The sequence below is a fragment of the Diceros bicornis genome, chromosome 10, assembly GCF_020826845.1.
Source record: "Diceros bicornis minor isolate mBicDic1 chromosome 10, mDicBic1.mat.cur, whole genome shotgun sequence".
Lineage (NCBI taxonomy): Eukaryota > Metazoa > Chordata > Mammalia > Perissodactyla > Rhinocerotidae > Diceros > Diceros bicornis.
Window position 1 is genome coordinate 61,179,291 of NC_080749.1, and position 15,251 is coordinate 61,194,541.

Here is a 15,251-nt window from a genome sequence, read left to right on the forward strand (position 1 = left end):
ACATAGAAACAATGTACAGCCTTTCATTAATTTAATGAATTGGTATGAAAGTCAAAAATAAGTCATTTTGGCATTCAAAGTCAGTCTACTAACCCATTTTGATGTAGTTTAGAAAGGTTTTAGTTTTTCTGTATTTTAAGATTGCTAAATATGTTTGTACTAAAGACATATAGTCAGAACTGCCAGCAATCAAATGAGGAAATAATTTGGGGGTAAAAGCTTCTGCGGTTTTATGAAGTGAGGGATTTTCTTGATGAGCCACAGTGAGCGTTGTGAGATTGAGCATGGACAGGACAGTGTACAACACAGAACACAAATCCCTGCTAAATGCCAGGCATTGCTATATCACTAAATCCTGAGACTATCTGTGTGAGATATTTTATGCTTATTATATTATGGTCAGCAACCAGTAGGGCAAGGGCACTGACCAATCAGAATGGTGATGCTGGAGGAGAATCCCAGACACCTCCCTGCTTGGTTCCTAGATTTGAGGGAGGTCCAGAGGGTCCTGGCGTGGATGGGACATGGGAATTGGTAGGATTTGGTCAGCAGCTATTTACCCATGTATGGAAATCCTTCAACTATTTATTAACCAGTATGGCAATACCTCTGTGTGCTGGCCGAACATTGGTCCCAGAGGTAGGTGCTATTTTACAGATGAAGACATTGTGGCTTACAGAGGTTAATTAACTTGTTCAAAATCACACAGCTAATAGGAGGCAGAGCCAGAATTCATATTCATATCTGTCTCACTCTAACGACTGAGCTCTTTCTTCTATGCCCTGTCCCAACCATAATGCTTCCTGGAAATTTTGCACTCCAGAGTTGAGTCCTATTTTGTTGAGATTCCGTCTGAGTAATGTGGATAAAGACATCAGACATACCCTAGCAAGTGATGAAGTTTGACTCAGAGCAGAGAAAGTCTATTTCAAACTCAACTGACTCTGACATTAGAGTGGTACATGTTCCTACATGTAATTGATGCTTAACACTTTGTTGAATTAAAATAAAACCTTTACTGTATTTTTATAGAGAGAGGTGTGTGGGATATATACCAGCCATCTTTCTAGATAAGATGCAATTCTAGGTAAGAGCAAGATATTAAACTATTTAAAAAATACTGTTATTTGTTTCCAGTTGAAGAAATTTAGTCTAAATCGAACTGAACTGAGTGAGTTTTACTTCAATTCAAAATGAAAATAAATAACTAAAGCTTAAATTATAAAGAACAGTTTAAGGTTTAAAATTTTCATGTATAGAAGTGAAATTTGTCCTGAGCAGTATTGTGTATTATGTGCTACATCGTAGCCTATCTCTTCCTCAGAAAATGAATAGATTTTGCAAAAAAATTGCAAATTTATTAGATGTTAAGCTCTGTCCCTTCTTATGGGAATGAAGGAAAGACTATAGATACATTCAAACATATAACCAAATTCTATTTAGAAAAATAGGAACATTGATTTTACTAGATAAAATGTAGCTACAAATAGTCCTTAATATATGAACAAATTTTGTTCCAAGTGTTTATTGGTAATTCAGTATTCTAGAGTTTTATACGCAAATTTCCACATATAAAACTGAAATGGCAGTATGTCCTCAGTCAGACTAGTGAAATTTATTTTACCTATAATGTATCTCAGCTAGATAGAACTAATTAACGTTTTAGGCTCTACTTTCCATGTATTATATTGTTAATGAAGGAAAAACAATCTGAGTTCCAAATTCATTTCCTAGAACATACTTGCATTTGGACCTCCAGTCTTGACATAAAGCAAACAAACCAAAAAACCTATAGTTTAGATCATATCCTCCCATATTTCTCAGGAATGAGACAGAAGTTCAAGGAAGGGGCTGATGGATGAAGTTGTTTGCTTAGATTTGCAGTGTGATTCTAGGAAAACACTTTGAAGAACATTGTAAACCTAAGTGTTCCAAATTCCTACTATCAGTGTGGATTGTGGCACTTAGAATTTAAGAGTTGGATAGAACTTTAGAGATCAGCAAGTTAGGCATACCCTCCTAATCTGAATAAACTGAATGACAACTCTTTCTCCCTCTCACCATCTAATTCACAAACACAGGTTAGGGCCAAAAGGTATTCAAAGGCCCCATGCCAAGACATGTTTATCTTCCATTACAACCTTCCTTTCATTAAAGCATCCATTCTGTTACCAGGGTCTATTCATTGTGCAAATATTTCTTAAATTTCTATCCCGTGCACAGTACAATCCTAGTTGATGGGTAAATAGAGAAATAAATAGGATGTGCTTTCTGCCCTTGAGAAGATTGTCTTCTAGGAAAGAAAAGATATACACAAATAAGTCAAATAGCAATTCAAGAGCTTAATCAAGAAAGTAAAAACATGCTTGCAAAATAAATAGTTCAGACTAGAGGTGCCATGAGTTCAGAAGAAGGAAAGAGCACTGTGGTGGAATCGAGATAGGTCGATTCATGGAAGGGCTGGACAGCTAAGGCTGGAACTTAAAGTATTTGTTTGAGTGGATGAAAATAGAAGCAAAGCACGGAGCATGAGAAAAAAAGGACTCAATACCAATTGGTGATTTATTAGAAAGGGTTAATGAGAGAGAAGACAGAGTCCTGGTTTTATGCTTGATGCCTATGTTAAGCCATAATCGTCCACTAACAAGCTGTGTAGGAGCAGTGACAACCTGGTGTGGTGGAATGGCCCTGGACTTGGTAGGGGCAGGGGAGGCTGTCAGGAGACAGAGGTTCATCTCTGCTACACATCAGAAATATGGTTTTGGATGAGAAGCTAGACTTTTCCTGTCTAATGTGTCTTCTAATGTGAAATGAGGGGTTTGAGTTTGATGGTCTTTAAAGTCCCATCCAGCTCAGAGCTTCAAAGTGCTTTGACCCATTTTGATGAAAAGGGAGTAGTGGGATAGTTGCAGAACAAAGAGGTGAAAGGAGTATCCGGAAAGGAGTTCTGGAGAGGACCAGAAGGCAGTAGGAGTGATGGGCAGCCTACAGAGATGTGGTGAGCTAAGGAGAGGACGAGTGAGTCAAGAGGGGCATTGCTGTGGTTTGAAATGGCATCTGGGACTGGCCCTGAGACTTTCTATCACTACCTTAGACCCTCTTCTGTTAAGCATCCCTGTTCACTAACTGCTCTTTCTTCTCTCTCCTGCACTTCCTTCCCTGTCATCACCACCCCACCCCCTGAACCCAAACAGTAGAAAGCGGAGCACAGAGGAAATAGTTCTCTGCTTCTTTTGTTGTGGCAGCCCATGAAGCTCATGCTTCGTGGCCTTTTTGATTTGCATGTTTTGAATTGCCACTGATGGTGGCAACTGCAACTCTGCTCCTTTGGTTTGCATGTCCAAGGCCAATGGCCTGAGGACTACATCCTTTGGACCTGCCCAGACACACCTAGAGACAACATTTTCGAGTGTCTCCAGCTCTGTGTGGGATAGAGGAAAGGTTAGTTAGGAGGGGGGACCAAAAAGAGACCCAGTGAATGCAACTCTAGGGGTCCCAAGGGAAAAGGACTGCAGTTATCAAAGGAGCAATAGCAGGTACAAGCTGGAGAGTCATTACCAAAGCATTTCTTTATTTGCCAAATGCAGCCTTATGTGGTGCTTCCAGCAACACCTATTTATCAACTGCCTACGTATGCTAGACTCTCTCATGGATGCTATAATTTTCTATTAGATATGTCATTATAATAAATGAAAATAAAGTGGATATAGTTTCTTCAAAAGTATTAGTATTTTATAATCTATTTATGCTTCATGTGTTAGCACTTAGAACATTCACCATTGTGAAAATCTGTTAACATCTATATATTTTCTGGCTTGGGCTATATTATTGAAAGCACCTTGATACATTTGATTAACATTTTTCTTTAGTCTTTAACTAAAATACTTCCTAAGAAGTATTACATCAAAATGCTTGCCACTTATTTTTGTTCTGTGAGAGAAATGCCTCCTGACATTAAAAATCATTTTGTTAATAACTCAGTCTCATCCCTTGTCAGAGTCCTCTATACACTCCATCAGTATAGAACTAGCTACAGTTTCTAGAACATGCTGGACTATTTTGTACCTCTGGGTCTTGGCATATGCTGGGCCCCCAGCTGGGCATGCATTTCCTTGCATGGAAAATGCCCATGTAATACTCTTTACAACAGTTAAAAAATCTTTGATCAATTCTTCCACCCCAGTCAGAGTGCCCATTTCCCCGTGTGGGACCCAATGTGTTCTGTATAAACTCCTATTATCCTAACTCTCACATGGTATTCACAGTTATTTGCTCAGTTTTCTTTTCCCAACTAGATTTTATGAATCCATTGAGGGCAGGGACTATGTCTTATATGTGGTTATACACTCAGGGCACAAAGAAGAGAAGCTCAATAGATGTCTAATAAATTAGATGAGTGAATAAATGGGAGAATGGATGAATAACAAGCAAATGACATATGCATGCAGACCTTCAACTCCTAGAAGCACATTGTGCCCATATTGTGAGGAAAGCAAAGAAATATAAGATGGATCCTTTCCTGCAGGTACTGATAAGATGCAATAGCAATGCATTCCAAGGGATGCATATAATGGTTTCTGGATACTATATCTTAAAGGAAGAAGGCTTCCCTTTCTCAAAACTACAGTGTGTTGTAAAAATCTTTGTAAGTTAGAAGAAATATTTTTAGAAAGCAGAACTCTGTAGTTAAAATCTAGCAGTCAAAATGCTTCACTGCTCCATGTGTGGATCTACGGAAAGTCTTTAGCTGCCTGATGTGATGCTGTCGACTTCTCAGTTTTAGTATTTGGAGGCTGACCTGAACTTGGCATGCTCTATATTAGATTGCTCAACCTGTCTGCTCCACAGAAACTCAACCCGCTAACCACTGCCTGCTGCTTTCTCTTTTCGTGTTAGCATACACCCAAAGCCACCGTCAGATGTCATGGAGATGAGACTTCACAAGGTAAGCGAAAGAAAAAAACAGGAACAAATGCTTTTCAAAACAGAATTTGGTGAAGGCACTGGCCCAAGAATGGTAGGAAGCACCCGCTTGCAGAGGGCCCTGTTTGGGGTGTGGAAGGGAAGTACAACCCTGGTTGATGTGGAATCATAGATGATGTGAGCGAAATGAGACAGGGCCTGGGTTCCCAAGGGCCCTCTCTGAGAAGGAAGCAGCGTATGCCATGTAGACAAGAGGAAATGCTTTATTTTTTGAGAGAAGGTTATCAGGATTTTAAAAGCTAAATGATGGCCGGAATATATGACTGAATTTTTATGGATTCCTTGGTTTTTAGAAGACTTGTCCTCTTCATGTTTCATTCTTTTTGTTTGTTTGTTTCATTCTAAAAGTCTATCTTTAAGCCCCAAATGCAAATTAAAACTTAATTAAATGAATAATTCCATAAAGATAGAAGACTGTTGCACAGCAGGCATTTTCTTTCCCCCTCCATCAGGAATTTTATACTTGGGGTAGAATTAATATCATGTCTAAGATTTTCCTTAGTCTCCTTTTGGCAAATATAGAGTACGTGGCTATTTTAAATGGGTGCTTCATAATCATCTAAAAATACTGTAAGTTTCAATGTTTGAAATATTTTTTTCCTACGAGGTAAATATTAGATTACTAAGGACTCCTTAAGCCTCTTTTTTTTTTTCCTCCACAGCAGCAAATGTTTCCTTTTTTTTTTATTATTGATGTTTTAATAGTTTACAACGTGAAATTTTGGGTTGTACATTTTTGTTTGTCCATCACCATATATATGTCTCCCTTCACCCCTTGTGCCCACCCCCTACCCCCATTGCCCCTAGTAACCACAATACAGTTTCCTCTGTCCATGTGTTGGTTTATATTCCACATATGAGCGAGATCATACAGTGTTTGTCTTTCTCTTTCTGGCTTATTTCACTTAACATAATACCCTCCAGGCCCATCCATGTTGTTGCAAATGGGATGATTTTGTCGTTTTTATGGCTGAGTAGTATTCCATTGTATATATATACCACATCTTCTTGATCCAATCATCAGTCGAGGGACACTTGGGTTGCTTCCACTTCTTGGCAGTAGTGAATAATGCTGCGAGGAACATAGGGGTGCATAAGCCTCTTTGGATTGTTGATTTCAGGTTTGTTGGATAGATTCCCAGTAGTGAGATAGCTGGATCATAGGTTATTTCTATTTTTAATTCTTTGAGGAATCTCCATACCGTTTTCCATAGAGGCTGCACCAGTTTGCATTCCCAACAGCTGCGTATGAGGGTTCCTGTTTCTCCACATCCTCTCCAACATTTGTTGGTTTTTGTCTTGGTGATTATAGCCATTCTACCAGGCATGAGGTGATATCTTAGTGTTGTTTTGATTTGCATTTCCCTGATGATTAGTGATATTGAACATCTTTTCATGTGCCTATTGGCCAGCTCTATATCTTCTTTGGAGAAGTGTCTGTTCATTTCCTCTGCCCATTTTTTGATCAGGTTGTTTGTTTTTTTGTTGTTCAGTTGTATGAGTTCTTTATATATTATGGAGATTAGCCCCTTGTCAGATATATGTTTTGCAAATATTTTCTCCCAGCTGGTGGGTTGTCTGTTCATCCTGATTCTGGTTTCATTTGTCTTGTGGAAGCTCTTTAATCTCATAAAGTCCCACTTGCTTAAGCCTCTTTTTTAATGAAAATGCAACATAGGCTTGATAGATATTGGTGGTTCCCGTTCTTCAAGGATTTGCCTCCCATTGACCTTCAGGCCTTTTGTGCTTTTTCCAGCCTGCTCAGATTTTTCTCTTCTTCCTCCCTCACAGAATGTAAGACGTTATGAATTAAGATACATCAATTAAGAAATGAAACCAGAGGTTTCGAGAAAAGATTAGACAATGATGATTAAAACAAGTTTCTTTTAACTTTGACTTTTACACATTTTACACATTTTTATTGATATAAATTATTTTATTGTAATTATAGTTGAGGGCCAGCATTTTGGTATATATAAAAGATCATTTCTTTCCGACCTAGAAAATTATATCTCATGTTGATACATGTTGGGCCTTTTAGCAACATACCCTGTCCAATATCATTGTGCTATATTTGTGCCAATTTGAAGTCTCCAGTTCTGGCTCTGGCAACTATTATTCCAGAGGCCTCTGGACCTGAAATTACACCAGAATTTCTTTTTTTTTTCCCTCAACGTGAGATGATTTTTTTTCATTGTGAATCTGTCCTATTTCTCACTGGTGGATCTAGTTTCTTGACTGACATGATAAGCTAACAAGAATATTTTGCATTTGTATACCTTGTATATACAAATATTTTATTCTTCTAATTCATTTTTAGGTTATGGGTAGATTTTATAGAATAGTGCACTCAAATGGCTGACAAGCAGCTATATAGACTCTGGAGTCCGATTGCCTACATTTAAATTCTGAAACCACTGCTAACTAGTTAAGTGACCTTAGGCAAGTTACTTACCAGCTATCTGCCTTAGTTTTCTGATCTGTAAAATAGTGGCTTCTACCACATTGGGTTATTAAATGAGATAATTCATGTAAAGTGTTTAGAACATTGCACATCACGTAGTAAGTACTACTTACGTTTTTGTTAAATAAATGAAAATAAGTAAATGCTCAACCTCTCCCTAGTAGTTAGGAAAACAACTTAAAAATAACAGTTAGAGGGGCCGGCCCGGTGGCGCAAGCGGTTAAGTGCGCGCGCTCCGCTGCGGCGGCCGGGGGTTCGCTGGTTCGGATCCCGGGCGCGCACCGACGCGCTGCTTGGTAAGCCATGCTGTGGCGGCGTCCCATATAAAGTGGAGGAAGATAGGCACCGATGTTAGCCCAGGGCCGTCTTCCTCAGCAAAAAAGGAGGAGGATTGGCGGATGTTAGCTCAGGGCTGATCTCCTCACAAAAAAAAAAAAAAAAAAAAATAACAGTTAGATATCATTTTACATCCATCAAATTATTAAGAATTAGAAACTAATAGGACCTGGTATCGAGGAATAGGACATTCATAGACGCTTGTAGAAATGTGAATTGTGATAGCCTTTTTGGAGGCCAATCTAGTAATATCTGTGGACATTTATTGTGGCATTTTTCTAAAGTGCCTACCGAGCCCTACATCAGCCAGGCCCTGGGCAGGATGTCCGTTGACCCCTTTGCCTGCTTCTCTCCTCCTGCTCTTCTCACATCAGCCACAATGGCATCGCCATTCCTTCTCAATCGCTGAGCATGCTCTGTCTTCAGAACCTTGGCGCTTGTTATTCCTCTGACTAGGCTGCTCCTCTCTTAACACTCCTCATGGCTTCCTCCCTCAAGTCATTCAGGTTTCTGGTTAAATATCTCCCTAGAGTGGTTTTCCCTGACCACCTCATTTAAAGTAATAAGTAATTTCCTCTAACTTTCTGTCTCCTATTTAACTTCATAAAAATATAACATTATGTTACATAATGTTATTGCCTATCCCCTCCGCTAGAATGGATGTTCTGTGAGGGTGGGGACTTTGTTTTGTTCAGTGCTGTATTCCTAGAGTTGAATGGGCACTAGAGGGCATTTAATAAAGACTTGTTGCCTGAATGAATTGTTTGTAGTAGCAAATGAACAAACAAATAAACAAAGGGAATACCCATCAGGAAAAGAATAGTTGGATTGTGATATATCAATAACATGAAATATTATACTGAGAAGAATGAATTAGATCTATATTGTTGAAGGGTTTCTAAAATATCTTATTAAGGGAGAAATGCAGATGCAGAAAAGTGTATATAATAGGGCCCCAAGCAATGATCAAACCTTCTCTTTCTTTCTCTGTTTCTCTCTTTCTCTCCCTTTCTGTCTTTGTTTCATCTGCCTACCTACCTACCTACCTACCTACCTACAAGTGATTTCATGAGAAGGGGTACAGAAAGATATTCACCAGGTTGTAAGGGAAGAGTGTGCACGGTGATTGTTGAGCAGGATGAGGAAAAGGGAGCTAGAGGGCTAAAAGTTTGTTGAAAGGAAAATAAAATGATTGCCGGTGTGGAGATGCAGCTTCACTTGCTTCTGCTAGATACACTTCAAGCAACTTCAGTCAAACCTTTTCCACCCCACCCTCACTCCTGGTGGCTGATTCATCCCAGTTAATTACTTTCCTTTGGAATTCAAAATTGGTGCTCTGGTAGAGGTTCTAGGCAGTTCACTCAAGTTTTGCCTTTGCCAACCACTTGGAATCTCTTTGCATTCCCTGAAAAAATGTTTGTCTTTTATTAGTGCTGTGGCGTCGATTCCAACTCCTAGCAACCTTGTGTACAGCAGAGCAGAACCCTGTCTTTTTGCGCCATCCTCTCACCTTCCGGTGCTATATCAGACAATGCTCTACTGACATTTCATGGCCAATTTTTCACAAGTGGGTGGCCAGGTCATTCCTCCTCGTCTGTCTTAGTCTGGAAGCTCTGCTAAAACCTGTCCACCATGAGCGATCCTGCTGGTTTTTAAAATAGTGGTGGCATAGCTTTCAGTATCACAGCAACACACAGATGCCACAATATAAGAACCGACAGATGGGTGGAGTGGTTCCCTGACCAGTTAACAAACCCAGGTTGCAGGGGTGAGAACACCAAATCTTAACCACTAGACCACCAGGGCTGGCCATTTGTCTTTTACTGTGTACTTTACTCTTGTTTTTCATGCAATGAGTCCTTGACACTCTTATAGCTGTTACCTATTACTTTTGGAGGGGTTCTGAGGAAACGCTATAAAATTGATTCTTGACTGCTTAGACTTTTGTGGTTCACTAGGGCTCATAAAACTCCTGAGCCAGGGAAGTGTACCTGGGAGGATGACAACACTGATTTAACTGTAATGTGCGTCACAAACATAAAGAGAACTCTATGGAGCCCCCGATAGAAATTCTGGGAAACAATATTGAGTTAGAAATGGCAAACATTCTGAAAATAAAGCAGCATTGTCTTAGAAATGCAAAAAGGCAGAGGCAAAATATATGGTTTGAATCATTAACAATACAATGAATGGCCGGAAAACCCATATTTTAGGGTAAGAATATGTCTCCTTTATCATGGCTTTCGGACATCTGAATTTTTATATTCATTAGTCTGGTTGTCTTTTCTAGCAGCTCCAAGGATAGGCTTGTGTACCATTTTCATTGACATTGGAGGGCAATTCTCGGGCACCCTTCTCTCTTCACTTTAAATAGAATAATTTAGGAACACTAGTCCTAAACTTGTGCTCCCTGAAGGCAAGATAAAGATTTCATAGTGATTGATTTTAGGAGATACAAATGGTTTTGCTACAATATAAGTGTATACTACTTCTATTTACAGGATTTCTAGCTTATTACTGTTGTAAAGATGAACATCAATGGTATAACTCAGGGAGAACATTAAAAATTATTCAAGTACAATCAGAAACTGGATCAACAGATACCATAAGCCATTTTGGACATTTTTAAATTAGTTAAAAAATTATTTTTCTGAGAAGCGGAAAAGATGTTTAAACCCTGAAGTTGGGGAAAAAGAAATGCTAAGAGTATTTTTCCAAGATTTAGGTTTTCTTTAAGCAGTTTCCTCCATCAATGTATTTATAAAACCAAACTCTTTCCTTTTCACTAAAAATATGTACATAACATGAAGAGGAGAAGGAGGGGTGGTGATTGGAATTACTAACACAGTGTAAGAAATTGGAATTTCTAACACACACGCTTAATAATCACCAAATAGCAACAAATTGCAGAGGTTGGTAATTGTTTTCTGTCACTATAAATGCTGGGCTTTGCGGATCACTTGTTTAGGACAGGAGTCTTTTGATTATGTAAACTGGCAGCGCTCAAAAGAAATACATAAAGAAAGAAAGAAATGCAAATACCCTTTTAACTATCCTTTTTTTTTAAGTAATGTTGAAGGAAATCACAACATAAAGAGCAGTAGGTCAGACAACTGCTCCTCCTTCCTGTGGTCTCACGATTGACCTTTCACCTTCTGTTCCTTTAGGTTAACTCCTCTGAAAAATGAGTTTTTTTTTGGGGGGGGAGCTTTGCAGTATTCTTTTCAAAATTAATGGGCTAGACTTCTTGAATAATAAAACCACACTGAAAGTCCGTGCTATTTGAATCATGGAGGAAGTTTGCGTCTGGTGCTAAGCTGAGCAGCGTACTTTCGGTGTTAACATGCAACAGTCCAGTCGTGTTCTGGTAAAAGTCAGTACAGATATTAGACATCAGCTCAATAACTCTTGACAAGACAGGTGTCTACAGAGAGAACCCTCCAGTACCCTTGGGTTTTGCTTAACTGTAAAGCCTAACATCTTTACCCTTTTTAACCTCTTGAAAGCTAAAACAATTAAATAATGTACTTCAATCTTATTAGTAGAGAAAATAGTAGAGAAAATTAGTAGGAGAAAATGTATTGACTAACTACAATGGCCTTTCATCCTGGACACCTAGAGTGACCCTAGAGAATCTTCAGAGTAATTGAAATAAAAGCCTTAGCGGGCTCTTCCCTGTATTATAAATGTGTCTGCCAAGCAGTATGCTCAGAAGGTTATTAATGGACAGCTGGTTAAGATAACGTTTTTTATAAATGTCGTTGACCTACCTGCTCCATATTCGCAGTCTCTCTCTAAGATTTATAAGTTTCTGTTCTGATATTAAAAATACATGAATATAATTCATTCCTAGTAAAGCATCATCAAAGAATAAACAGTGTTTTTCTTTTTAACTGTACATATGTACTGATGATATCTGCTACTTTATCAATAAGAGGAAGTACTGAGAGAGAAACAGGTTTAAAAATAACTTCATTTGGAGAGCTTCCTAAATGTTTTCATACGACTCAGATATAAAAATGATCACAAAACTAAAAAAAATAAGAAAAACAGGCGTGTTACTGGAAACATAATGAATATGCAAGTGTTTTTACAAGAGACTATGGCAACCTTTGAAATAAGCATTTCAAAAATTCATAACTAACATCTATTATGTGTAGTAAAACTTTTAATATTTTATTTTGTGACCCACACATTATTTATGTACGAAATTTGAATAAATGTTTAATTTCTGACCATCTCTTAATCCCATTCTCTTTCATATTCTCTCTCTATACCCACACACACATCTTTGTTTTTGTTACCAAAAGCAAACATGGAATATTTCTATGGAAATTAAAAGATTGAGGTCCATATAAAATTTAAGATAACGACAGCTATAAGCACTAAATTTTATTCAGACTATGCAAAAAAGTACTCCTAAGAAATGAAAAAATAATTGATTAGACAGGCTAATGTAACATGATTATAGAACACATGAATACAAATTATATACACTTTATTACTCATAAACTGTGACTTTTTTTGTGTGTGTGAGGAAGATCAGCCCTGAGCTAACATCCATGCCAATCCTCCTCTTTTTGCTGAGGAAGACTGGGCTAACATCTGTGCCTATCTTCCTCCACTTTATATGGGACACCACCACAGCATGGCCTGACAAGAGGTGTGTCAGTGCGTGCCTGGGATCCGAACCCCGGGCCACCAGCAGCAGAGCGTGCTACACTTAACCACTACGCCATGGGGCTGGCCCCTCATAAACTGTGATTTTGATGAAGAATTTCTTCAATGAATAATTTGATTTAGAAATGAAGAGAAATATTTTTCCATTAGTGGCATCTACATGAGTAAAGCCATTCCAAAGCCTCTGGTTCCCTAAGCACTAACACAGACCTCACTGTAGATGTATCTTGGGCCTTGTCCAAGGAACTTCATAACTCGAATATCAGCACTGTAAGTCGGCTTCATCTAGAATAGCAAGGAGTCACAAATACTCGGAACAGAGCTTCTGTAGGTCTCAGCATAATGCTGTATCCTCTGGTTGCAAATTATACCTTAATTTACTTTTGTTTACTTTTGATTAGACAGGATGTTTATGAGATTCATGTAGAATAAGCCCTGGCTCTAGGCCAAGTGGGAAGTTCATAATCTTAAGTTTCACTCTCTAGTGCCTTTTCCCACAACTTTTATGTGCTGCTCAGTAACTGACAACCACAAGTTTATATTTGTTTTTGTTTGTTTTTCTGAAAACTATCTTTCAAGTAAATATGTTAAAAATTGGAACTGATTGTCTGGTTGTTGCTTTAAACAGTATTACAACATAGTTATTTGGTAAGGTTTATTTTTTGCTAACCGACTTGCTTATTGTTGAATGGACACGGCTTCCAAGCTGTTAAGCATTACATATTTTCTTGCCCTGAGTCTTCCAGGTCCTGTATAGTTAGCCAAGAGGTAGGCAAGGGTGTTTTGGCTCCAAAAGGGAGAATAGTCTTTCTTTCATGGAAATGCAAACACTTTAGGAGGCTAGAGGGAAACGCATGGAGATAAGATTGTACAGGAAGAGGGAAGAGAAAGAAAAGGGGAGAACATAGGAGCATGCAAATTCAAAATTTAAGCTGAGAAGGAAAAACTCGGAAACTGAAAAGGAGCAGCCAGCAAAGTGAGAGGAGGAAGAATCTTAGAAGAAAAAAAAAGAGAGTTGTGAAAGAATGGAGCCATCTGTAGTGTCAAATGTTGCAGCAGGTCAAGTAACAAGGGGACAGAAGAGTGCTCGGGGAGGCTGGGGACGGAGATTTCATGGTGGGCTTTGGGAGAGCTATGTTAGAAGGCTGACTGGCTGAGAGGAATGGGAAGTGGAGCCAGAGAGCACAAACAACACTTACAGAAATATTTGATAACGGGCAGGAGGAAGCAGAGTGAATAGTTTGAGCCGCAAAGAAGATTGAAGGAAGAGATGCATTTGATTTTTTGGTTTTTGGAAACAAAACTCCATTTCTGATATAAATATAAGGATATAAATATAAAAAGTTTCTGTAGTATTTGAAAGTTTCAGGACTATAGCTTTAGTATAACAAAATAGAAATAAATAAAGGGACAAAGTTAATTTAAATAGTCACTTGAAATAATTTACATTAGGTTTAAACACAAAATTTACTTATTTTTGAACTCTAAGCTTAATTTAGGATACACTGACGTATGTCTCTTAAATATCAACCAAAATGACAATCTTCACATTTTCCTTTCTGTGAATACTTTATATTCTCTATTCTATTGATGACACATGCCAAATATAATGCTGTTAGTTTAACATTAAGTTGGAATGCATTATATCTTCAGAATATGCTAGCATATTTCTTAGAAATATAAGAAATATTTTCACAATAGTAGAGAGTTTTGAATGGAACTTTAAAAAATAATAACATTGGGAAAAAAACAAAAGGCAACTTTTGTAAATTAAGATCAATAATAATCATGTTAAATGCTATGGACTAATGAATAAGAACAAGTGAAAAAAGACAATAATTAAGTTGCAAACTATCTTAAATGGACCTATATTCTTACTGGTTCAGCCTGTAGTGAATAAAACCATGATGAGATGCTTCAAACTTGATATTAGTTGGATTTAAACAGCTTAAGAAAATCGAAAAGTTTGTCATGATCCTCTTCATCCTGAACTTCTAAATGTTGGTGTTCCTTAAGACAGTATCCTAGGTCCCCTTCTCTTTTCTGACTAATCTCTCCGTGGGTGATTTCACTCATTCCCAGAGTTTAAAGTACCGTCTATACACTGATGACTACCAAATTTATGTCTCTAGAAATACCACTTGTGTAAGCTCGTATCTATTTCCTTCTCCTTCTTTTCCTTCTCCTCCTCATCCTCCTACTTCTTCTGCTCCTTTTTCTTCTAACAGCTTAATCAAGGAATAATTGACATACTATAAACCACTCATATTTAAAATGTACAATTTGGTAGGTTTTGAGATATGTATTCACCCATCACCACAACCAAAATGGTGAACATAGTGATCAGCCCAAAAGTTTCCTCATGCCTTTTCTAATTCTTCCCATTCCCTCTCTCTGTTAGTCCCCAGGCAACCAAAAATCTGTTTTCTGTCACTATGCAGTAGTTTATGTATTCTAGAATTTTATATAAATGGAATGATTTGATATAATGAATGGAATGTTCCTGTAGTAGTTAAAAAGTTTCAGGGCTATAGCTTTAAGATGACAAAATACAAATAAACAAACAAGGTTAATTTAAACAACCATTTGAAATAATTTTTCAATCTCTTTTTGTCTGGCATTTTTTCACTCATCCTAATTAGTCTGTGATCCATCCACGTTGTTGCATTTATCAATAGTTCATTCCTTTGTATTATGGAGCAGTAGTATTCCATTGTAGTGGTATTCCATTGTATGAATATACCACATCCATTTATCCATTCATCTGCTGATGGGCATTTGAGTTGTT

At 37.9% G+C, this 15,251-nt stretch overlaps 1 long non-coding RNA gene across 1 annotated transcript in view; it reads left to right on the top strand.

Annotated features, from left to right (window-relative positions):
• Positions 1–4,775: 4,775 nt before the first annotated feature.
• LOC131410871 (uncharacterized) overlaps positions 4,776–15,251 on the top strand; it is a 69,418-nt gene continuing 58,942 nt past the window's right edge. Inside the window, exon 1 of the long non-coding RNA XR_009221429.1 lies at positions 4,776–4,945. This is a non-coding gene — a long non-coding RNA (uncharacterized LOC131410871). The remainder of the gene's footprint in view (positions 4,946–15,251) is intronic.